This window comes from Varroa destructor, unplaced genomic scaffold (genome assembly GCF_002443255.2).
Source record: "Varroa destructor unplaced genomic scaffold, Vdes_3.0 BEIS01000007.1, whole genome shotgun sequence".
Classification (NCBI taxonomy): domain Eukaryota; kingdom Metazoa; phylum Arthropoda; class Arachnida; order Mesostigmata; family Varroidae; genus Varroa; species Varroa destructor.
Window position 1 is genome coordinate 13,941,183 of NW_019211460.1, and position 25,777 is coordinate 13,966,959.

Below are 25,777 nucleotides of genomic sequence, written 5' to 3' on the forward strand. Positions count from 1 at the left end.
TAAAAACTTGTCTCCATCGCGGAGCGGGCTGTATAAAATATTTACTTTTGCCATACCACGGTTTCTGATCGCTTCTGTTTCTGTCTCTATTTGACTACATAACAAAAAAATGACAGGAACGGTGAAATAAGATTTTGGCGGATCTTTCCCAATCGTTATTAGATGCGTATATCATACTTGGCGGGGATCCGAACAGTCGTTTAATACCTGACTTATTAGCTATGGGCGTATGAACTGATTCCTGCCACCGCTTAAGTTGACACGTCGTCATTAAGGCCGTACGGAGATGGAGTTCGTTTATACTTAGATCTTCAGATAGCCCCCTTTTATTTCAAACAATGCATCGTTGGATCCGTTGAGCAGAGAAAATTGCTTATCTGGAGAGCTACGGCTTAAGTAAAGTATTGGATTATGGAAGGACTATTGGCCATGTTTTAGCTAGACTAAAACTTTAAAGTTGCATATACCGTTGATATCGTTGTTGGCAGTAGTAAATATCCTGAAGTTATTAAAATGCTTCTGTTCAGATTCAAGTGAAATTTCTATAAAAATCATTATAATTTACGATAAAGATATATGGAACAAATTGTGCTGTTTATGGTCAAGGTTCAAAGACAGTTCCGTTTTCGTTCTGGAAACTCCGATATGAAAAATGCTCATCGGAGTGATCGGTCAGTTTCGGAATAAGTTGATAAAATTATTAAGAAAGTTGTGTATGAGTAGCGAAAATATCGCCATGGAATTAGACATCTATTGTTAAAGAGTTCTAAAGCACTTGAAACCAGCGCGACATGGGCTGACGCAAAAGGATTATGTGACTATCTGCTAAACTCTACAGAAACACAACAAAATTGAGCTTATTCTAAAACGGCTAATATCGAGTAATGGGAAATAGATCACATACGACAACAATATGCAAAAAGGATCATCGCAATAACAAGAAAAATCCCTATAATCTGTGGCCAAGTCTGGCCTGACGTTGAAGAAGGTGACGCCATGTTTTTGGTGAAGTTGGCAAGGAATCGTGCGCTATGAACTACTGCCGCCTGGCAAAATCATTGAGTCGAACCTCTATTGCCAACAAATAACAGGATTACAAAAAGCCATTGAAAAAAATCGACCGGAACTGGCGAACGAAGACGGGGTCGTTCTCCACTATGATTATGGTACCGCACATATATCCTTAACTAGTCGGCAAAAATTGAGAGAACATAGATAGGACATTTTAATAGATCCGCTTTATAGCCCGGATCTCACACCATTAGACGATCATGTGTCTCGGTCGGAGTTCTACAGTCATGAAATTACGTTATTACCATAAAAATTGCAGAGGGTCATCGATCAAAATAGCGAATATTTAGCTTCGTTATGTCATTTTCGAACGTGATAAATATATGCTTTAATTTTAGTTGAAAAATAGTTGCTATCTTGTCGACAAGTTTGCGTTTCTAGTTTATGTCAAATGTTTTTTTTTAAAGTTCGTAAACGTTTTAGATATTTCTAGCCGTAGGAAATATTTTTGTTTCAGACGTCTTCGTATCTTGATACGGTGCCTAAAAATGGTTTTCTGTCTTTAAGCTAGACATGTGTTTTTACTGTCTAGTATTCTGCTTTTCCTAAAGTTATTTCTGTGCGTAATATCAGCAGAGGGTGTAGTCAAACACGGATCCACCCGTGCCGTCCACTGGCTTGCCGATGGGTACACAAATGCTGAGGCTGACTATTTGATTGTTCAATAAGATTACTAATCGTAGCTACATATACCGGAATACACTCGAACGGATCTATATTTCACCGACCGTATTTCAAAGCTCAAGTTGTTCATAAACGTTGGAAGCGTCTCCGGAAACAAGATTCCTTTTCAATGCTTTATAATGGCACGTTTGGTAAGTGGACGAGGATTGTTCTGGCTAGCTTTTACTTCAAGGCTACCCCGGTATAGCTAGAAACGCTGTCTTCTAAGACAATCGCCGGTACCTACGTTCTGCGTTGACATGCGCTCTGTTAGAGCGTAGCCAACGTTCAGTTAGTTAGTTAACTCAACAGCCAGCTACGAGGGATCTCGCTGTACATCGAACAAAAAATAAAGTGTATAGTGTTGCGTTCCGTCTGTAAAAAATAAACGTTGTCTTTCGGGTGCTCCTTGAACAATGACCGATTATAGCAATTAATCAATTGAAATGACTGTGCTCAACTTGCATAAATACTCCTTGAACAAAAACACACTAATCCGCTAAAGAAATTCCGACGAACTTTGAAGAAGCATCGCCATGACGATCAAGCACAACGTCACCCATGGAAACAATGATAAATGACCACTGCAAAATAGACCAGAGTCAAATATATCTAGACTGCAGGAAACCTGTTTTTGAAACCAGAAGGCATGTTACGCACAGGGAGCGGATAGATCTACGAAGCAGCGCTTTGACGCTAGTCGATTTCAGTTCCAATGAATACAGTGAAATGCCTAATGTTTACGAGATCGGGGGGACGATGATGATAGCTCGCCAACAGCCGATTACAATAGCCCGAACGGGCGTTTACGCCAAAGGGCTGATTAATGCTATCGTACTTTGTCAGATTCTGCGTGGAGCTAGGAGAAAAATCATCAGTGTGCCAAGTAAAGGAAGAGCTACAGAAACCCTAACCAAAAATAATAACAATCCGGGATGCATCGATCCGACACGATCAAGGAGCCACGTCCGAGCATGCCGAGTCTACTGATACCGTAACACTGGCCCGTATTCTACCAGTCGGCCACTACATCGAACGTACAACAAAACAGTGACTACAAAACAGTGACTAGATAAATTCACCGACAAATAGGCTATTCTACGAGCTGTTTCAACAAGGAACAATCACAACCTGAACGTTTGCAACATAAGTGCCGCGTGGAGACGACAAAAGCGTTATGCAAACACTTGAACCGCCGAACTTTATAGCAGTTGAAATCAAGGAAAATCGCACATTTTATGTTGCGATACGATAACGTTGAGAACGGTAATTTGTGGGAGAACGATATCGAAACTTCACCCTGTTGTAGGGATCTACGTGAAAGTCACAGTCTTAGAATCCCTTTCTGCATCATAGTTCGTAGATGGTTACAAGCCCGACGTAGTCACGATCTAAACTATATTTTTCGTAAGAATGCATATATAGACAACCTTTACCTAAAGATCGAAACTAGTAGACACCGGTCTAAGAATACAAACCCGATTCCCCGAAGAACAGCTTAATTCTCAGGTGCAGTGGCTTATTTGAAGTCTTCCAGGAAGGGAAAAATATCGCGTGATGAAAAAGTTGTTGTACTTGTCAAATACGTTCTGTTCCGAAACTAGTAATACTATGTTCTTTCCCCCTGAAGTTGTTACTTGTAGCATCGCACTTCCACACAGCGTAATCCAGCTCTGTGTCAGTCTGCTTCTAGCTTACAGGCTTTGTAAACACTAACTGAAATAATAATAAAACGTAACAGTATTGTAGTTGTTTCGGGCGGCTAGAAGTAAATTGGAAGGAACAATATTTCTTAGTTGCTATGCTGATCATGGGCTGTTACAATTCGTTACCGGTCCCGTTTAACGCGCTACAAACATGACTCTTTCCCTGACATTGTCCTATGCAGCAACGACATAGGATCAAATGTTGAGGTGCTCCCAGCCCGATCTTTTCGGTGAAGTTCTTCATTAAGGACATACGCATGATGGGCAAAACTAACTTGTCAAATGTATCGCACATAAGATAGTCGCAGATTAACGCAGATTTATCTCGGCTACTTTTTTCGCCGGTACACAGAACTAGCTTAGAGAATTACATAATTTACTGAAGCAGAGACGCGAAAGCGTTTCAGAAATTTACTTGATTATATTTGCATTTATGAATTATTTTCTGTCGAATAAAAAAAAGCACTTACGTGATCAATTAAGGGTTAAGAGAGAGGTGCACTTGAACTTGTAACTATGGTGTTAGTGGTGCGTGGGGAACTTAATGCTTGTGTAGGAACCTGTTAAAATGAAACTTAGTGCAGATGTCATGGTACCCTGATATACTACTGATATATACTGAAGATACTGCGAGCCGTTCGTCGAAAGGAAACGCACCAACTGCAGCTAGGTAATAGAGCGTCGCAATGGTTTCGGAAAGTACCAAGCACAGCCGGAAATGAAACATAAATGGTAGATTCCAAGTAAACATGGTCTTTTAAATGAAAACCAACCAGGCAGAGTCCATAGACTATAACGATATGATTTACGATCTTAAGGTGAAAATCGTAGTTATGATATTTGACGTTTTTATCAGAAACAGCCGTAGACCGTTCCAGATGCCGAACGCCATGTTATGAGCGAGACGTTCGTAGTGGGAAAGTTGCAGGAGACGCAGTGTAAGAGCGGTTGCTCTGCGTCAGAATTGGCACGCATATGCTTCTAAGCGAATCCACGACAATTTCATTCATATGAATATTTCTGTTTAAAGCGATCTACCTGGGAAAGCTACCCAAAGAGACACAGTACCTTTCACCAAGAAATTACTGCATCGGCAGTTTTTGCAGTTGACAATGCTCTCGTGCTGGTTAATTCATTAGTAATGATTGAAGCAGACGATAATTCACGAAGCAACGCTTTCTTGGTGGACTATCTGAGAGAGCGGTGAGAACAATCTGTAAAATGAGGTCAAGAATTAGGTCTTCAAGAAAACACCAAACAACATAGCGTTTATTTCGAATACGTGCACGCATTGGATAGCTCTCAAAAAAAGAACGAATTCTCTAGGATGAAAAGTCGCAAGTGTTCGTAAAAAAACATTGCAATAATTATCAATCGTTTGGTTAGCTTCGCGACTTTTATCCGTCTCGTTTGATTAAAAATGATATTGTTCTATAAACAAAATTTAATAGGTTTCTTGGATTTGACAAACGCTAGCGGAAATGATATGCGATAGCCTGAAGCATATCGAGCTCCTTCTGAAGACCATTACACAGCCCAGAGCACCTTATATGTTAACGGCATGATAAACTACTGAGCGGTGTAGGAATGATGTAGAACTGCAGGACCCGTATTTGACAGCGAGCATATAGATTCAAATCTGAAGCCTGTTTATGTTCACACAAAAATAATCTCTTGATCTAAAAAACAAACAAAAAGCCTATACCTCAGCATCCGTACGAAGAAACTTTATGCAATTTTATTTACAGACGTTCTCGTAATCATTCTGTCCCTAGGCAATTAGAAACGGCTCGGTGGAAATACTTCATATATTATCTGCATAAATACTACGTGAATAATAATGAATACTGGACGATCTGTGCCGAGTATTACGTGGTATTTAGATAATTTTGTTTTTTGATAAATACCCGCAAACATGAGAATTATGCGTCTAACAAGCACCTTACTTTTCTATAAATTCGCTTACATTATTAATTCAGTGAAACGTAAAAACATTTGCTCTTCTACGTTTTATCAACGAAAGGTAAATTTTTCACGCTCAAAAGTCTTTGGAGGTGAACTGTTTGAAGGCATTCCATTGTAAGCACCCCAGCGACAATATTTTGCACTTTTTAAGTTTATATTATTATTGTTTTATATTATTGTGCACAAAGAAAGTAGCCTTTGGCATATACCAAGTTCATCTAGGCTAATTTGATTACGCTGGATGTAAGGGGCTTACTCTCAAAGATGTTTCGTTTCTGGTAATACGTTGTATAACATTCAGAACCGTAACCTACATCAGACAATAATAGCAGCGTGTTTTAGACAGCTGGGTTTTCTAATTGAAGGATTTAAGAGAGTCAGCTGGACATAAAAAGCTTTAATTATTTCTGGAAAAGGCTCGGAATACCATAACGCGCCAGAGCCCTTTACGTTTACCATCATGTTTTTGTGTCAGTTTAGTTCTTCAACTAATCTTCAAATACAGGTTGATTCATTTTTTAATGGAAGCTTTAATCAAACCTTTTGTACATCGTACTCAATGGTATAAGAATGATAACATTCAGATAAGTTTATATTTGTACGTAAAACACTTCGCTTGGAGCTACGACCTTGTATATACACTTTAATTGAAACGAACAGGTTTTGTGTTTTTACAAACATTTTTCGTTTTCTTACTAATAAGATATCCAAAGCCTTTCTAGGTAAAAAGTAGAATGAACCCTGTCTCAAACATTTTCAGTTGATAATTTATTGTGGTTTAAACAGAAAATTCGCTAAGAATCAACTACCAAACGACGAATGCTATATTTTGCATCAAATAAAAACCATAAAAGCACAGAGGGTATCCAGTTCCAAACTAGAAGCTCCTCCTACATGCTTCTACCTCGCTCGATGTGTGCGTTTACATATTGTGTGCTACAACTCTGTGACTCTGAACGACACTGAAGATCATGATTGACTTTTTTGTAACTCAGCTTTTTCGAGTCAATATGCAATATATCCTAAACGGTTATATATTGAATCTCAGAAATCCGTCGTCTTTCGGGACTTTTAGATCACATGTCCCTCCAATGAATGGTCAATTTTCATACGGGAAACTTTATGTGCATCTTTCTTGAAGCGCTGCCTCCGCGACATTTATTAGCCTTAGTTCATAATCTAATATACCATAAACGCGTCACGCTACTAAAATACAACCACTGTTATTTTGTTGTAATATTTGAACAAATATTCATCATCCGTGTAGTTATCTTGTATGTAATATATTCTAATGAGTTCCTCTATTTTATCTCACTGGCTACGTAAGGAGCACTTGTGAACAACTCGCTTATAAAGGTCAGCTTCGAATGTGGGCGCATTACGTCGAATATACGATAGATATAATATTAGTTTTATTGTTTGGTTATCCCCTTCCAAATCATCGCTAGTTCCTCTAAAATTCATCGGTAGCCATCCCCGTAGTTTACTTCCCTGTTGGTCTATTTATATGTCTATACAGTGTGATTTACCGATCATTGATTCAAACCACTATCTAAATATGGCTCTTGATACACGATCAGCTCAATAACTATGTTTGCTTGTTATCTAAAAATATAAAAGCGGGTCAATTTTAGTATTCTCAAACACATAGAAATAAGCATGTAGTTCTGACAATTAGTTTCTTCGCGGTTACACAGCAAACAGGTCTTTCGCATTTCTTTAATAAAAAAAGCGAAGTTCGGTAAAATATGTTTTTATTATCAGAAGCACAACAATTTTTTTACCTGTCTGGTATAGGTGAACTATTGTTCACTGAAGTCCTACGTTTTAGATACCAATTCTCAAATGTTAAATGTTAAATAACATGTTAACGTAAAATAATAATATAGTCGACAAACTACAATTTCTTGTTAACATCGTTTGACGAAGTCGTTAATTGGAGATGAGACCCACAATTGACGATGCCAGCATCGCAGGGTAAACGATCCCGTTTTTGTTAAATATCAAAAAATTCTATGCCAATCATCAAGGGTAGTAAAAAAAAAGAAGATTCATTAAGGATGGCATTAGAGTTAACACAGATCCGTAATATACTGTGTTTGATTATAGGTCGGTCATTCATTAACGTGTTCCATCGTACTGCGCATATGCCAGTTAACTATACGCAAGCCTGACCAGCATAAAGGAAACTGTTATTCAGTAAGAAGTAAACCAAACCCGGAGAGTATGTGCTGTTTTGATTTAGTATGAACGATATGAACACGGTGAGCTGTTGCCGTAAAGTTCTTCACTGTGCCCAACTGTGCAGCCCCAGTATACAGTGAAAAAGCTCGGTTGAACTGTTGGCGCCGCTAAGTATAATTTTAACTAGAAAAAGTCTGAACTGATGGTGAAATGGTCTGTAAAAGGATAGGGTTTATAAAGACAGCACGGGAGCGACTTCAAAATGACCCTTTGAAAGAGCATCTTTTTCTAGAATTGCATTGAATTTATGACATCGCATAAACTTCTCGAATGATTATGATATTTCATTTTGCCGCATATGCTAGAAAACTGTGCTAAATAGTAAAAAATGTATCAAAGGTAACAGTGGTATCAGCAGATTCGCCGTGACATGCCAAGCCCGCACTCTCTGTGACAACGCAGAGAGCGCGGGCCAGAGCGAATAATAGTGTTAACAATTTTGCGATTTGCATGCATTAAATGATATGACCCAACAGCCTCTCAGAGGTCACTGAAGTGTATGCCAGCTGCATTTCAATCGGAAAACACATAAGCTACGTTTAAAGACATGACGAAGGTTCTGGTAATGATTCACTTCCAAGGGACGGAGCTGATGGCGACATATTTATGAATTACACAAAGATCGTCCATTTCCAGCCTTCTAGTATAAGCTAATATCAAGTGCAGCCTTGGCTCATCACCATTCTCGAGAATGGTGATGGTGACGGGAAACGGGTTGCTCCAAGGCGCCGTATTGACTTTACTCTTTAAGGCTGGCAGCCCATAAACAAACATTCCATTAACCGTGTAGTAAGATCAACCGTGAGTTCCGTAATGGATGATACAAACCTATGCTTTTCCGCGAAATCTCTTATGGTATCTGGGCATATATTTTTTAAGCTTTATGAAATGAAGAACGTCACAGACCAGTTCGTCTCAACGTAGAAGTATAGGAAGTGGTAGCTTGGCTTCCTCATACAAACTATGACGATTGTGGGGACTATATATAGAAAAATAAGGCGTTTCGTTGTCAATGTTATCTGCGGCTTTTGTTAATTAACATATGTTGCTTCAGTACTTCGTTGCTTACAAATCGCCCTGACAACTTGTGATGCCTTTATGGCAATTGACAGATGCGAGCTTCAACTCCGCTAAACAATGCATCTGCAAAACGCATTATTCATTTCTCTACACGTTCCTGACTGGTATCCACAGTGATCAGCACACTACTAATTGTAGATGCTTAGTGCAAGCACGTGATCGTCCACAATCAGCTGTTGAGCGATCTTTTCCCTTCGATCCCTTTGATGGTGCGACTGTGTAAACGTGGCCTTATCGTTACAATGGGCCATTATTTCCGGCACAACTCACAAATGATTTACGATGAGTCGGTGGAGGATCGGGCGCTAAAGTTTACAAATATCTATTCAGATGCCACGCGTTTTTACGTTTGTGGACACATATACGTATTAAATATGCGTGTGAATAGGCGTAAATTAAATTCGTGTTACAATTAATGCTAGCATACGTCAACAATCAGAAAAAAATAGATTTAAAAGAAATAAAAATGGATAAACACGTTTGTTTTTACAACGGTTACCTATTACTGCACCGAATTGTGATTTTTCATAAAAAGTGAATCTATTACGATAATTCGTCACATCTGGGTATGACTGCAACGATGCATTGGCACAAGCCAATATACAAATGTGTAAAAAATTATGGTGTCTATTTTGGTGGCCTAGTGCAGGGATCATTTGCAGCTCATCCAGCTCCATGAACCCTGACCCGTTGATTACTAACAATGATAATATCTGATGAATGAACTTCGCGTAACGTCAACGTTAATAAACAGAGGTAAACCACTTTTGCTGCACGACAGCGCTTGGTGCCACATCTCAAGAATTATGTCAATGTCGAAAATGTAGGAGTTACGGTTGTGGGCCTTTGGTCATTTACCATGCTCATCGGACATTATCTCGGCTACTTGTTATCAAAAAAAATCATTCACTGCTGTCAAAATTGCCTTCGGAGACTTTTTTGATTCTCGTATCCCAGACTTTTACAGCAGGAACAAGTAAGTTGGCTTTGACTAACTAGATGAACTTGGTGCATCCTTCGATAAAGGGTAATTCTTCACCGTTTTTTTATAGATTACTTTAAGGTCACCTAATATGAGCCGCGTCGAGTCGGCATCGGTAATTTGAAGACTGATTTAGCAATAGTAGGTGCGCTTTGCTCACAATTTAGGGTAAAACGCTTTAAGGTTCTGCAAAAAATCGCTTTGTTTTTACAATTTTTTTAATCTAAAATGTAATAATTTGATTACCATAGATGCCCATAAAAAAACATATTCTATTTACGATCAAGATGCGTTATCAAAAAAAAAAATATAGCAAATTTCGTTCGGGCAAAATTTTGCGGTTCTGGTGCTTTGTTTGCTGATCAAGCTTGTTACATAGCGCCAGAAAGTCTTATGGTCATGGTTTTCATTTTTCGTGTAAAAACAATAAGTTATATACAGAGCTTGAGCGCTAAAGATGATATTTTGCTTGACAAGAAAATGAATTGGTGGCATCGATTATTTTCGCCTATGTGAGAAACTTTTGTTTGAAGGTAGATGGCTATATCTGAGTGACACTTGTTGCTCGATCAATATTACACCTATCCAGGATTGTTTCGACAACTTTTCGATCTCGGTGCAACATGAACAATAAGTATGGGAAAGCCTATTTTCTGCAATTGGATATAGTCAACTTTGGAACTTAAACGCAATAGCAACACATTGTGTTCTAAACAAAACAAAAACAATAATGGTGTTTGGCCAAAAGGAGCTTCTTAAATGTATCAAACTCATGCTTAAAGACTTAAAGCAGTAAAAAAATCATTACGTTCCGAACAACCAAGAGTCAGTACCTATATAATTCAGCGCTGCGTGTTCTCGTCTACAATTAGATATTTATTTCCGATAGACTTTTCTCCGACTCCTATTTCAGATTCCCTAAAATTTGGTAAAATAGGAACTGTTCAGTGAAAAACTATGACATACGGTATTCTAAAATATCTTCGCGCAACGCCAACTGATTGTCTTGGTGTTTACAGTCTGAACAATATTCTCAACAAATAATGCTCAATCAGAGAAGAAACGGGCATGAACGAGCAGTACCTAAGAAATTACACCACTCGAACACTGTGACACAAACTGCTATTTTTTTCCCAACTAAAAGCCGTATTTATTTTTAACAGAAATTTAAATGTTTAGCAGAAAATAAATGGACTTGTGAACGTGTATCTCATGTGAAGCGAATTCCTCACTGCTAATACAGCCTAGATTTAATCTGAAGACAAGCACTGGATTGGCCATAAGTTATTACTATACAATGCGTACATTTTTCGAATTTGCCGCTGTTATAGTTGTAGCAATTCTCGGCGCTTCTGAGCGGCATTTTATTTCCGGTAAAAGCAACGCAGCTGTCCGTCCATAAGAGCACACATATCCCCCGTGAAGCAACAATGGAATTTCAAGTAAACCGTGTTCTGTTCTGAAATCAACTGTTGTCTCGCTTTTACATTATATAACTATCAAAACAGCTGGACTAAAATTATGAGTTTTTACTGTATGTTAAAAGTTCTCTTTATATTTCACACTCTTATCCCAGCGCTTTGGCATCTTTTGGACAGCCCTATACTCCATTTTATTTCAGTGTAACGTTATTCTTTTGCCTTGTCCCTTTTTGGCTGACGGTAGAGAGTGAACCAAGCCTCCTTTCGTATGCTCCAGACAGGTTTTTAAGTTTCGTAAATTATGCATCGAATACACCACACGCATTCCCAACTGGTCTAGAATCAATTCACGGAGGACCCATCTTTTACTTAGTTTTTGCGCTTTCGGTATTTGGGTTTTCATTCTATAACATGTAAAATATCCGTTTTGGCCGACTAAGTTTCTAGAGTCTACTCCTTAAAATGCGTTCTTATCCTTTGAGACCCAGCACCTACTCACTTCCTTGCTGGTCTTTGACTCTTTAATATCCGTTCTTGAAACGCTAGCACCATTCACGTACTTTGTGTTCGCTTCAATTCTAATGTCTGCACTAGTCTTTGATGAATTCCCGCAGCGTTGCAACATTTATTTGCGGTACTAAAGATGTTCTCTCTTTTGAATTAATTTGTGCTTGACTAAACTCAACTAGTTTTCACTCACGAATTTCACTTAGAGAAACACTGGATTATTTACAAGCCAGATTTCGTCTGCTAGTGGCGCGAAGTGCAAAAGTTATTCGGTTTCAAAGTTCGCTAGATTCGCTTGTAACAGCCTAATATTATCGCGTGTAATTCATTGAACCAAAATAATTACTTATGAAATGTCTGCTATATATATATAACGTGTCCAAACTTGACCGAATTTTTTTTTAATATGTTAGAAGCGTTAGTACTGACGTTCATGATATTTTAACAGAAAGTTGATATTCGTCTCTAAAATCGTCGTCTATCACTGTATAACAAAACGACTTTTCGAGCCATTTTAATAAATATTCGAGTTTCTATAGAGAGTCTACTAAATGTAAACTAATATGAAGTTGATATAAGAAGAAAAATGTTGTCAAATCCACTGGCATCTTATTTAACAGTTTTTAATCTTCAGGTACACGTCGTAGTTGGCACAAGGTTAACAAAAAAAAATAATTCACAAAATCACCGCATATAATCAGTAAAATAAGTAGCTATACTGTTCAATTCGTACGCGGTTTTTTTAATCCACAAATACAAAGGAAGACAGTGGAACCTGTTCACTATTATCGGTTCAACACAACTTCCTCCAAGCATTCTGACACGAAAGAAGGTCAACAAGCTGCGTAGAAAAAACCGATTGGATGTTAATTAAACATTAGCCCCAAGAGACGTAAGGCCTACAAGGAAAGCTGAAATACCGACGAGCTTAACCTGGTAGTATCTACTTAAATATTACCTAACAGATCCTTTATATTTTTAATTCCTATCCCAGTGGTTTGCACATCTATTTGCTCTCTGTTTAATGTGTAAAACTACTGAGTAATCAACGAGTCAGTTCTGCATTTTTCCGATAAACCTGCATAAATCCGATAGATTCCGGCGATTTTGAAGAAAAACGGTTATGAGAGTTGTCAGCTCTTTTAGCTGTATGCTATAGTTAGAGGGTAACCCTAGCACCCTGTAGCTGTAACTTGAAGGTGTTAGCTAGAAGAGACGACCAACGATAATAGACGCGGGCCAATTCAAAGAAAAATGCGCTTTGCAGGTCACGAATGCACCGATGTTATTTATACAGACCATTTATCACAGCCAGCAAGCTTTATAGACGCCTTGTCGAGATGACTCAAATTGGCTACAAGTAGTGATACACTTACGTTTACCAAAGCGGTTACCAGGCGGAAGTTAATGAAAGAACGTCGTCGTCCTACCAAAAAAGGCGGTCTAACATTAAATAGCACAAAAGCCTGTGAAATACACACTCGTGGTAAGCCGAATGGTCACGTTTTTCTTCAACTGTTACAGGTTTTTTCTATATTTTTCATGGCTTACAATTTTCAAATTGCACCTTTTTTCCTCGGATTTAAATTATGTCGTAAGATTATCCTCGGGCGCACAGCGTTTATCTTCAAGTCCTTCCAACGTGCTACTTCGATTATCAGGCTGGATCCAATGCATATGTGCCAACGTTCCCCAGTTCTGGGCGAAATCTGAACACAATTGTAAGCTTCCTGTTCCGGAACTGCGAACGCGCCTTTGTTCGGTCTCGACTAATCTTCTCGTTCTCTTTCGATGTCAAAATACGCTTAAACAATTTTTTAACGCTTAAACAACAAAGCCATAGAATTTGTCTACTCGTTAGTTAATAATATAATAATGCGCATTTAAGGTCTACTCGTTCTACATATGCCAAACAAATAAATAACAAGAAATTCATTAATAGATCCTAATTCTGGATAAGTTCTTGTTAGATTAAGGGAAGTCGAAAATCTAGTTTTCTAGCATACGTGCACGCCGCATATGCGGCAATCATCAAAATCCCAGTTGAATCCTCTGAAGAAATCCCTGCAGGATATAATGCATTTGTAATATCGTTTTTTATAAATACTAAAACAATTTTCAAATTTATTCGTAAAAATAGACCTTAGCTTTGCTTTGGCCTTTCTGAACTCCTTCGATCCTTTTAAAGCTTTGTCCTTTTAAGTGTTTCTTGAACTCAACGTAACGAAAAAAATCTGATGACTACGAAAGTTAACGTAATACAAACATCGATTCATCAACACAGTCATATAGTTGCAAAAAACATGATACGAGTAGCGAAGTACCATTCTGTTCACCATCGTGATAAACAAGTGACAATTTACGCGACCGAACTTATGTGAGTGAAGAGCATTACGTCAACTTTTCAAAACTTCTTGTAAATAATCGTGAAAAAAGTTTTTTATAGTCGAATAAGGTAGGTGAGAAAAAAGCTCAGTTGCTGACCTGAATCCTAAGGTTTTATTTTTTAGCCTGGATTCGCCTTATGGCCTTGGTTCGCGACACACAGCCGATTGTACTTCTGTCCAGCCGGTATAATCGTATACGTCTTTTATCTGTAGCAACGGATTAGAGAGAATCCTGTTTATCTTGGAGACCGTTAAGGTTCTTATTAAACAATGACTGACCGGTCAGCATTTGCTTATACTGCCGCTCCTTCAAAAACTACAGTTTTGCTTCGCTCCTATTATGTCCCAGTAAATGCACCCTCCGATGAAAAAAAATATTTAGAAACTCTATAAACTACGAGCTGGTCCAAATATGAGTGTGGCTTAATTTTTCGAAATATGTAAAACTCAAAGAAGTGTTATACTATTTTAGATTAGACGCATAAAGAGGCGACATATTTTAAAGGAAAACGTTTATATCCATCATCAATTTATAACAGTATAAGCATACAGAATAACTTTTTTTTTTATAAAAATGATTCGGATAGAAGTATATGCGATTATTTACCAGAATAAACCATACAAATCAAAATAAGCGGTCTGTAACATAGAGTTTTATAAATAAAAAATATCTATTTTGAATTTATGCTAGCTGGTAGTAAACATCGTTATAACTCAAACTGTATCACAGTTAAACTTAATGGTTTTTTTAAAATACCTTCTAAGAATAGGGCGTTCTTAGTGTCTGGTAATTATATTATGCAGTTATGTCTCAGGTGTAAACCAAAAGGTCCTCAAGGGTGTTCATTCACAGCCCTGAGATAACATGTAACGTTAAACTAGATTAAAAAGGAATAACCAATGGATGCATAAGCGGTACCGTAATCACCCCAACCCGTTAACAAATATGTACGAAGCCGTTTGCTACAGCACGCACAGGCGTAGGGTACACTTCACCGGTGTAAGCCCGAAGAACACCCCATGAAGTCTGGCTAGACAACTTAGCGATCGAAAATAATTTGAATCGCCGTCGGACCTGAAAAGGTAAGAACCTTCACATCTAAAAAAAATTATCCTTAAAAAACAAACTGACCTTTTCTTCCTTAAAATTGCCTGCTTGTTTAGTCCAGTTGTAAAAATATAAACCTTTACCAGACCGAATCATATCTCCGGACTGCTACAATAGCGTCATGTTGTTTATCCGTTGTCGTTATCTAGAAATGCCTTCTTACCATTTTGGTTGAGGAGCACTGCGTCAAGTGATGCTACCGTAAGGGAATGTGAAATCGTCTAGACGGGTTTTCGTCAGGCACACCTTAGTATAAAGTACGTGAAGAGGGTAATGTGCGCTTCTGTGAGAGTCGTGAAGATGAAATGGAGGTACGGATCGCTTCCGAGGTATACCGCATAGTACAGCAAGTAACGCCATTGTAGTACTGAAATTTGGAAAAACAGCAGAAACATAAAAGCGTCTTTCACTGGGCGAAGATGGACATAAGTTCCAGGGGAGTTCGTCTAAACACATGTGGGAAAAGCTATTTCGAATCAACGGACGGGATCAGCCAGTTATTTTCTTTATACTGAATTATGGGCAAATAACGAGACGGAAAGGGATATGGACCTTCGTTCGTACTGTGCTTTTCCACTCAACTTCACATTTAATAGATTACTATACTAGGGCTAGCAAATCGACGCAATCCTCGTAGATGAGCACAAATTTTTTTGGTAAACATTTTTTTTCTTTTACTATATTTTATCGTGAATTGATCTCACTACTGTTTCGCCGTGAACGATTTGCAGATGTAACTTGGGAACTTATGGGTGCTTTAATCAAGTAGAGTCCTCAAGCGCGGCTGCTGCTGTGTAGAATCCGTTCTCTAGTTTGAAAACTTCAACATAATTCACCATAATGGTACATGACTTGTAACTACGTGCTGGTGTCGTCGTCGTTTCCGGTCAGTCGTCCCTTGTCAATGTGCTGTGTTGTTTGTTCGGTGACAGTTGTAACCTGTTGATCTAACAAAAGAGTCCTATTTGGTAACCTATTTGGAATATCAGTCACATTATAACTGATACTATAATGTATTCAAATGATGGTCGTTCTGATGATAAGGAGCCGACTAAGGAGATCAATGATACTCGCAGGACCTTTTTTTCGTCCTTTCCTGTGTTGATAGGTAGAGCAAGCAACAATAACATGATGATTAGGTGTAAAAAACCATTATGAAGGAAATTTACAAATCATATAAAATATTACACTCTTATCTACGTGGAATATTCGGTTTTACCGAATTGAATTTAAATAACTTTACTATATGGCAGAAGGGGCATAATTTTGTCCCGTGGTAGAGATAATAAATGTGTCAGCCGTCGAGTGTGTTTTCCCGATAACGATTTCCACATCAGTGTTCTGTACAATATCGTTCAAGACCTTGTTCGCTTTGTTACAACTATCCGATGATATGGGCCACTTGGGCGACCTGTCGTTAGATCTGATACAATCAAAGGAAAAGGCGCCTGTAATGTGTTGACCATTAGCTGTTAGATCGATAACGGACCAACGAATTTGCCAAGCTATTACTTCGATAGAGCCTATACCTAACTAATTACGTCTAATCCTGGTATTCACTGACGCCTAGGTTAAACGATATTTAAAAACTCTATGCAGTCTTTTTCGTATAATAGATTAGTATTTACATACACGTTATTTGTAGGTTATTACCTATTATCTATTAAAGTCCAAGCGAAAAAGGAAATTTCTCATGTTATTATCTATCTATATATATCTTCGGTCATCAACAAGGTATGTGACAAGCGGCAACGTTATGAGGCCTATCAGTCAGTCACTGAATTTCGGAGATAATCAGCATCATTGTACGCTTCTCGGCGCCCACCGATTTGAAATATACTAATTAATAATGGTAATAAACGTATTAGTCAACTCCTCTAAGAACTGTGCTCTTCATAAATATGAGGTTATTGGATAGTAATGCTTTTTTTTCAGTGGAAATTCTGTATCTATAGTCAATATTGTCAGTGACATGTATGTATCTTTTTTTACTGCTCTAGAATTTCATATGCTCCGATCATATTCATTCCGTCAATTGGTCTTCCTTTACGTGACGCTGAGGTTCAATGTCTGATAGCAGCCCTGTTGAAATAAACCTTCCCCAAATTGGATTGAACACAAAAATGATAGCCGGTGCAAATTGATTACGTTTTATGTTGACATTTTACTTATGGCTTTATGGTCCTGGTATATAATTATTATTACAGTGCACATAAATTTATATCCGCATGTAGCGAAAATATTGAATTAACACACCGAGCATGTTGACTCCCATAGTAACAGTTAAATTTGCCATACGGGCCACGAAACAGCCCCAGAAAGTTGACGTCGCTGCCACGGCGAATCCAATAAAAGTGGACGACGGATAGGACAGTAAGATTGTCCTTCCACGGCTATACTAGTCCGCCAATTGGCAAAAGATAAGCGAACTCAGTCTTCCCGCCATTAGCAGTGACTGCGAATAACTTAATCGCCGTAAACATAGTATCATTCATATGACTTCATTTCGATCACGTGTATCGCCAGAAAAAAATGGCCTAATATTGATATAGCTAAAATTACAATGGGACACGAGCCAAATCACATGTGTTTATTTGTCACAAGCTGTTGCTACACCTCTTCGATCAATATACGTCAATGATCGCTATGGTCGAGCTCCTAAACGCCACATCTCCTTACGATCGCCCTTCTACTACTATCGCGTTCCCATGAGTAGCAGTGAAGATCGACCCGTTTCCAGTCGCCAAGCGAAATAGAATTCTTCGGTCGTACACATGAGTAGTTGGTATTTCTTGGGGCCATAATCTGCATGGCCATCACCCGCCATGTCCAGAATTTCATCTATATCTAGAACACTTCGCATTTACTTCTAATATATAAGGGCAAGCTCGAACCTTAAGGTCGATTGTCCTAGAACTAAATAGGGCCGACCAGAATTACTATGGGCGTCGCATGATTATCCCGCATAGATCCTGATTAGAAAATACACTGTCAAGGGCGTCACGTTTGAGTAGCCTAACAGTAGCGTAAATAGATGGGGAGGAAAAATAGCAAGGAGTAATTAAGCTATGACTTGTAGAACGTTACGTTGTTTACGGGCGATAGTAGTAAAGACCAGCAACGTCGCTTAAACGTCGTTTCAACTGATTTCCTGATTACGTCATAGGACAATGCGCTGTTGGTACTTTCTGAGATTGTCTGGACGGTAACTAGTTGAAAGAACGCTAAACGATATCGCGTAACGTCTTTAACGTGTCGTGTTGATGGTTTTCCCAGTTTTCCTAACGTAACACAGTGAATGCTGTGAAATTGTGACCCAAATAAACTGGTCAACGGTACTATGCAGTTTGTCCATAGATATAGAGATTTGTCAAAAAAAAAAAACAAAAAAAAAAAAATCTGGTTGGTCATAACAGTGTAATGGCCGACGATCGCCACAAAAACAACCTGTGTTCGAAGGTTGTTCAGCCCTAAACACAGTGACTATCGTAAACTGAGATTCTCTCGCAAGATACTTTTACGGTCGGCGAGCTAAGCGTTAGTCTACAGAAGTATAGCTATCTATTCATTGACGGAGCTTAAATAGTTCATGATAGGAGGATCCGGAAGGCTGATAAGAGTCTCTACAAGGTTGTAAATTGCCTATTAGTCCGACGATCTCTGCCGATAAAGACTAATCCGGTCACCATTCGAACGTGTTCTAAATAGCTCAAAAGTATCTGTAACATAGGCACATAGATACAGGTTTATAACCTGTTCGTGCCGTAAACTGCTTTCAACGTAAGCTTCATAACGTAACGCACGACAAAATGCATACTAGTAGACTCTAAAGCCGTCTCTTCATTGTTGCTTGTGATTAAGACAGTAATATCGTGATAGAAGATGACTCTTAAGTAGACTAGCGTTTGACTATAGAAAGCGAGTAGTTTTTTTTTGTTACAGATATGACTGGTTTACCTTTATAAGAAATTGCTTGAATCGTGTGTTGTTGACGCTCTACCACATCGATGAAAAGATTGAATAAGAACTATTTGATTGCTTTTGTCAAATCTAGTAGTAGTTTCAGTAACTTTTCCATGACGCGCGCAAACAGTAAATTCGTTTACTGCGATATAATCGTCTCAAGGCATATACTTGGCTTAGGCCTCCTTTGGAACTTAGGCTCAAAGCAATCGTTGGATAACGTTAACATTAAAGTGCAGTGTACTTAGTAGACATGAAATAAATCGATAGACCCCGGATTTTGGGTATGACGATGATGATGATGATGATGATTTCGTTCATAGATCTGGTCCATTGTTGACAAAGAGCCCATCTTTTTAGCATAAATACAAGTTCTTTAGATGGTGACCTATCGAAACCGCCTAAGCTGTAGGCTCTATTGTGTTCTGCGTTCAACTAAAAATACGTCATAGTTTAATTATTATTTTAACACTGTTTACTATTAGTAAGAGTTATTTATTACTATTGAAAATGGATCTCTGTACGTACACAAACGGATGGCCTATGCAAATATCCTAAGAGATTTGATATGATTATTTGTTCGTTACCTTATAACCCAAGCAGGTCTCGTCAGAAAGCGTTAAGCCAGCTGCTTGTGACTTTATCCGAGTAGGTAGACCCAAAACTGAATCTAAGCTCCCAACAAGTACTTGACGCGTTGTCAGCGACCGCAGGCCGTGGGGCCTGCTGTACAACGGGACAAATAAAAGTGAGCTATGGAAACGCCTTTCAAGAATACAGAACGACGGCATTATATCTGTAACGTACGTATATTACTCCGTGCAGAAACGGTCAAGTCCTTTGAATTTCTGTGACATTGCATAATCGTTCGTGATGGACGCTTACCTGGAGAGGCAGGCTTGTGCTGCACACGAATGAAACAGCTTTCTCGACAATTGAATATTTTTTCCCAAATGAACGTACACAAGGTTTTCTGTGAGAAAAATTAACTTATCTACACGGACGCTACGAGTGTTGCAGGATACTTACGGAAACTAGACGCACACTTAGTCTAGAGTCACAATGGAACGGACAATCGAGAAACGCTTCTTCCTCCATTTTAAGGTAAAACTTCAAGACCGTTTAATTTAAGCTCATGGAAATTGCGTCGTTCGTTAAAGGAATCCTAAAAAACTCTACCGTATGTCTCTTGAGCGAAGATGGCCTGACAGGGAGTCAGCAAAGATGGCCGGCGGTAGGAGGCCACAGCCGTGAAGCCAACTACACGGCCGTTTGGACCTAGTGAAGCAAGTAAATGAACGTACAAATTCCTTAAAAGTATGTTTACAGGACGGCTACTTATTGAAATGCGCAGTCAAGCATGTCGTCCATGGTTACATCGATCAAACATCTATAGAAGCTTATTAAGGGAGTAACAATTACAGGGGTTTACTGAAAAACCATAAACACTTTTTTCCATGTAATACAATACATCTTGTTACTGGTCGTTAGAATCGCCTCGAATATTGATCTAATGTTGTTTTTTTATTTTTTCTACTAACTATTTTTACGTTTGTGGACATATAACCAGTTGACTTTCGCAAGTGATTTTTCAAATATACGTCACTGCTATTTTCACATACATTCAATGCTTTTGTTGCTTAAAGCGGAAGTATTTCAATTCTAAAAATAAACAAACAAACAAACAAACAAACAAACAGACAAACAAGCGATAGGTGTCATAATCCTTATCATTATTGCATCAATTGACAACGAATATAAGTGTATCGCTTATAAAACTATTGTTTAATTTAATACTGAGACATCATTGTTGAGTAATTCTACGTAATAGTTATATAAACTTTTTTTCCGATAGTTATATAAACTTTTTTTTTTAGTCAAGCTGGTTAATATGCTATTATTATAGTATACGAATCTATCTTCGTTTGTACTGAATTTGTCAACAAATTTACACAAATGCGGGCAGTATGGAAAAGAAACTAGCGTCTGTATCACGCGTATCGATAGTAAGTAAGGCTTCAATTAGCGTTACCTGTTTTAGGCCTTAATGCTGCCTATGTATGCTTAGCGAGCGATTTGCGTATGAAACAAGGCACCGCTATTCATCGCTGCCAGCAACTGTCCCTCTGACCGATCAGCAGATCTACCTCTGATTTATTCTTCTCAGTTGCAATGAACAGCAGTATTATCATCTTCATAATTTCAACAAAATATGTAGAACATTTTCAAACGTTGCCATGAAAATGCCATTAAATGTATCTAGCTAAATTTTAAGATTTTTCAAATTTTCTGTTAATAATGTGTGTCCTTACTAGCATGCTGAGTCTGTATGCCCAGGATGCTTGGTCGAAGCATTGGTTAGCTCCTTACTGAGTTTTCTCCGTTACCGTTCTGCTATTTTTCGTTTACAAAAATACAGGTTATACTTGTATATAGGTATACAACTTGGGGGCAAAAGTCTTTTGACATATATATTTGATACACAATTAAGACCTTTATACTGTCAAGATGTATATTGTATAGGCGTACAGAATACTGGGCTCGTTTAGATGCTACCATTATCAATGAAAATAACTGTTATATTGGTGAAGTTTATTATTTTCGTCGAGCAATTTCCACCCCCTTCACTATGGCTGTTACGCGCAAAATTACATCTAGAACATGTTACTAGTTTATCTCAACCATTTACTTACTTTAAAATTATTATAACTTCTAGTACGAACTCCTCGGTTGGTGAACCCTCACTGTTTTTGCAGTAGTACATCAATGTTTGCTAAAAATCAATTTTTTTTTTCTTGAAAATAATTGTACGATGCGTGTTATGGGCTAGGCTTGCCTAGTGGCTTCGGACTTATAGAAGATTTATAAGGTTTTCACATCTAAGTACTAATTTTAGTTACCGGATATTTCACGGCGCGAACCAATGACAATAAATAATTGGTTCACGCCATGAAATAAATAAATAAATCTAAATAGCTTTATCTGTTGTACGAGAACGGGGTAACTTTCATTTGTGCGGGTCACTGTTATCACTAACACGCTTTTTATTGATTAGCTGGCTATCACTGATGGCCCATTTGCCGACTGTAGTATCTACAATCCGTCTCCCACGGGGTCGTTGTATCATGTCTTGATTGTATACAACTGGAACTAGAATGGTGCATTTTCTTGACCTATATTAAAATCTATTAATATCGAGTTTGCCTTGAAAAAAAATAAATGCGAGATATTGGGATCAGGCTTCGGCTGTTTTTGGCTCATCACTGCCAAACTCATATTGGCAATTAAAGTGAAACACAATTCGGTGACGAGCCTTTACTCAATGGTCTCGCCAAATGTAGCTTACGACCTGTGTACACTCGAAAAATTCTAAAAGCCCTGAAGTCCTGGGACAGTCCGTTAACGAGTGCATGAAGTATTCGCAAATGCTTTTTATAAAGGTAACGAAGTAATGCAAAGGCTTCCGGCCAAGTGCGCACTGTTATGCGCCGCTAAACAGCTTCATGGATACGTTGCAATCCAAAGTTTCTTTTTTAACCACAGTTTCATTTTAACAAATAATTCGAGTAAGTAATGAAGTTACGTACAAACGTCAGGTCGTTTCGCGCTCGCAGGCCGCCCTGATGTTTTAATCGATTGCTCTACCTAAAAATGTGGCAAATTTTCCTTCACGAAATGGTACAGGAAAATACACAGGCGTATACGCCTACTAAGTACGATTTTGGAAGTTCGATTATTTGCGGACCCAATCTGAACACTTAGATGATTAAAGGGGCAGTCCGGAAATATGTCACAAGCATTGCCTTTGACTTGGAGACACACAGTAGAAGCCCCAGCTCTTCACGACTTGAAAACCGAAGATTGAACAAGGACTGTCCTTTGTCTTTGTAGGATAGCAAAGGCTGGCAACAAAGGGAGAATTTAGAATCAGCATACAAAAAAATTAATTTTTAACAGGAAGTCTGAAAACACTTTATAGGACAATAGCGCTGTATTTAGCCGCGTTTCTTTTCCTAAATGATATTCTTTCTATCAAACGGCATGTAGCGGGTTCAATTTTTACGGCCCGATAAGGAACAAGTCAGTGAATGATGTAGATTTTAGCATATTGAATGTTTTAACTAGGAAAATGGATCTCGAAGTTAGATTTATAACAGAATTCTAATGGGTTTCTCAACGTTCAGAGTAGCGTACTCTGTTGAACGGTCTTTCAGTACTCGTTCGTGGACCGTCGGTACTTGAACAAAAAGAAATGTTTACATTATACTTACATTTAAAATTCGCACTTTTATCTATTGCTTATCGTTACGACCACTGTTGTTTTGCTTTGTTATGTACAACTACAAGGAATTAATTGCAGCGAGGTCACAGCATTGAAATAATGTAGTAAAAATGACGGAACAGTGTTAAGAAGTTAGCACAGCAATGTCACTCCCTTTTACAGTCTTTCTTGCGGGTTGACAGGTCCATAAACTTAAGGAACGTATTAGGTAGGCTAAGACCAAATGTCTCCGGAAGCATTATCCGGCTGATCCGGCACAGAGCAGTGATTAACACAACAGTTTCATCGATGTAAACAGCATGTATCTAAACAAATCTAACAGTTAAACGGTAGAGATTGCTCCAAGTTAATTGAAGTCAGCTTGCTCACCCCACTGTACGAGGGTCAGCCTAATACGATCGTTTATTGCGTACGAGAAAAATTAGTAATGGCGCAGTGATGGCCCCAACGCGGGGCATCGTGTGCACGAAGCTGCCCGCCAGGGCGTGAACGTAGATTAGATAAACTTCGCTAACATGTACTTGAACAACACTCCACGTGATCTGATTGGAAAGTTTCACGATCATCATGTTGCTGCCATTTCTGCTGAAAATACAACTTTTATTTTATACGACGCCTGCGACGCTATCGTGGTAGCGATAATTTTCTTTTCACAGTTATACTAGCACGGAATGGGCATTTGACGGACTGACCACAGCCCTCGGTAAAGAAAATATCTAGGGCACTGTGTAAAAATAGTTTTATATTTTCTCGTATATGGTTTTCGTGATTGTCGACGGATTTTTATGCGTAAACAAGAGAATAGTATGGTGAAAGTTATGTGGTGGCAACGGTTCATGAATCTCTTGAGGAACTTAAGATGGCAAACTGTATTTAGTGCTTCATTTTCGACGAATACCTTATAGTAGCAGATGTCCCCGATATCCATCGCAAGTGTTACCAACATCTCTATTTGGCGACGCCATTCCGTTGCCTGGTTCCCTTCCGGCTGACGGTAGAGATTGAGCCATGCCTTCCCTCTAACGGCCGTATACTTTAGGAAAATTGTGGTTTTATTGATTAAAGTCTCGCAAATACACCCCGGACGATTGCGCTGAGAGGAGAGCTCAGATGTTGTCAAGGTTAAGGGCAACAAATGTCTTGCAGCAATGCCACACCTAAGCAGTAGGCTAACGTCAATGTCGCATTGTAAAAGCCATTCGTGACTGGAATACACGCAAGCATGAATTACGATCAAGTACGATTAGGTCGCAGTTGAAGTCCCTAGGAGTTCATTTAAAAGGTTCTCTTTGTGCGACGTTACAATGCTGAGAAGCTCCTGAAAACTAATAGTACGATAATAACGCTCGATTCTTCTTTGCGCTCACGACAACAGCCTCATTCAACAGCTGATCATCTGAGTCGGTTTTAAAGTAGACGATTGCTCTTTAGGCTAGCATTGCTGCGGTGGGCTTGCAAGCACCTGACGTGAAGAGCTAGAAAATAGGCGGTCACTCTTTGCCAAACAGTTTTGCCGATAAAAATGAGTAATAAATAACTAATTGACAGAAAGGCTGCTTACCCTATAGAGCGGCGTACGTTTTCAGCGACGCATGATTAAGAGCTCAAGACCAGATCACTAATATATGGTGTGCTCTTCGTTAAACAGAGCGTCAGTATATTACTTCAGTAATCGCTAGTTATCGCCCAAAATGAGCTACACTCCACACTGAATTTTAAGTTAAGTTGTCACAACAGTGAAGTTTCTAGTGGCACCCCACGGCACTCTTTGACTCCTGCCTTTGTTACCTTGCATTTTCGGAATATAGTAAACGTTCAGCAAAGCAGCTATGGCGCCTTTTCTGAACCTCAGTTCCGTATCCCTAATTAGCCGTTTGAGTACGGAAGGTGACTAGACGCTGCTCAGAGAGAAGGCCGTACCAAACATGCTTATAAGTATTATGTTTGATATATTAATAATATGTAGACAATTCTTAGAGACAACTTATTATACATACGAACATATAAAGATGTTCCTAAATTTATAAAGAATGTTAGCTAAAATTCAGGATGCTTCTTGTACACTGATGGGCTTTCTTCGCTAATACGGCTATCTCTGCAATGTTTGGATAGAAACTTAAGTGAAGTCTACTGAATGTTAAATTTTTCTAGCAGAAAGAAGCTATACTGGTACATAGGGATACCGGACGTTGAGTGTAGTGGTTGTGACTTCGTCACTCATACTTGATCGCATACGAAAAGGTATGTTCTGAATATTCCCTTTTTTTTTTTTTGTTTTTCTTGCTTTTATATCTTGCTCTTCTTGATAAAACGTTTTCCTTATGTAAACTATTTAATCTTTCGCCATCTGAGCCCTAAATATGACTATTATTGTACATCGATTCAATTGATAGTTCTA

The 25,777-nt window shown here is 38.6% G+C and overlaps 1 protein-coding gene and 1 long non-coding RNA gene across 7 annotated transcripts in view; both read right to left on the bottom strand.

The window, feature by feature from the left end:
* Positions 1 to 4,143, bottom strand: part of ush (Zinc finger protein ush) — a 186,830-nt gene extending 182,687 nt beyond the window's left edge. The window contains exons 1-2 of one of the 2 annotated variants that reach the window (XM_086974148.1): positions 3,911 to 4,143; positions 3,213 to 3,450 (exon numbers count right to left, since the gene is read on the bottom strand). The gene's annotated coding sequence lies outside the window, so the exon portion shown is untranslated. Of the gene's footprint in view, positions 1 to 3,212 lie in introns of both variants that reach the window. The other variant, XM_022813465.2, reaches the window with a different exon arrangement.
* Positions 4,144 to 7,142: 2,999 nt separating this feature from the next.
* On the bottom strand, positions 7,143 to 24,214 carry LOC147754350 (uncharacterized). Of its 5 annotated transcripts, none has more exons than XR_015316453.1 (4): positions 23,369 to 24,214; positions 15,839 to 16,081; positions 15,298 to 15,501; positions 7,143 to 14,233 (listed from the first exon to the last, which is right to left on the bottom strand). It is a non-coding gene; the product is annotated as an uncharacterized LOC147754350 (long non-coding RNA). The 5 variants fall into 5 exon arrangements; XR_015316454.1 differs by lacking the exon at positions 23,369 to 24,214 and having other exon boundaries at positions 7,143 to 13,462; positions 14,124 to 14,233; positions 15,839 to 16,214; XR_015316452.1 differs by lacking the exon at positions 23,369 to 24,214 and having other exon boundaries at positions 7,143 to 13,462; positions 14,124 to 14,233; positions 15,159 to 15,501; positions 15,839 to 15,978.
* Positions 24,215 to 25,777: the final 1,563 nt, after the last annotated feature.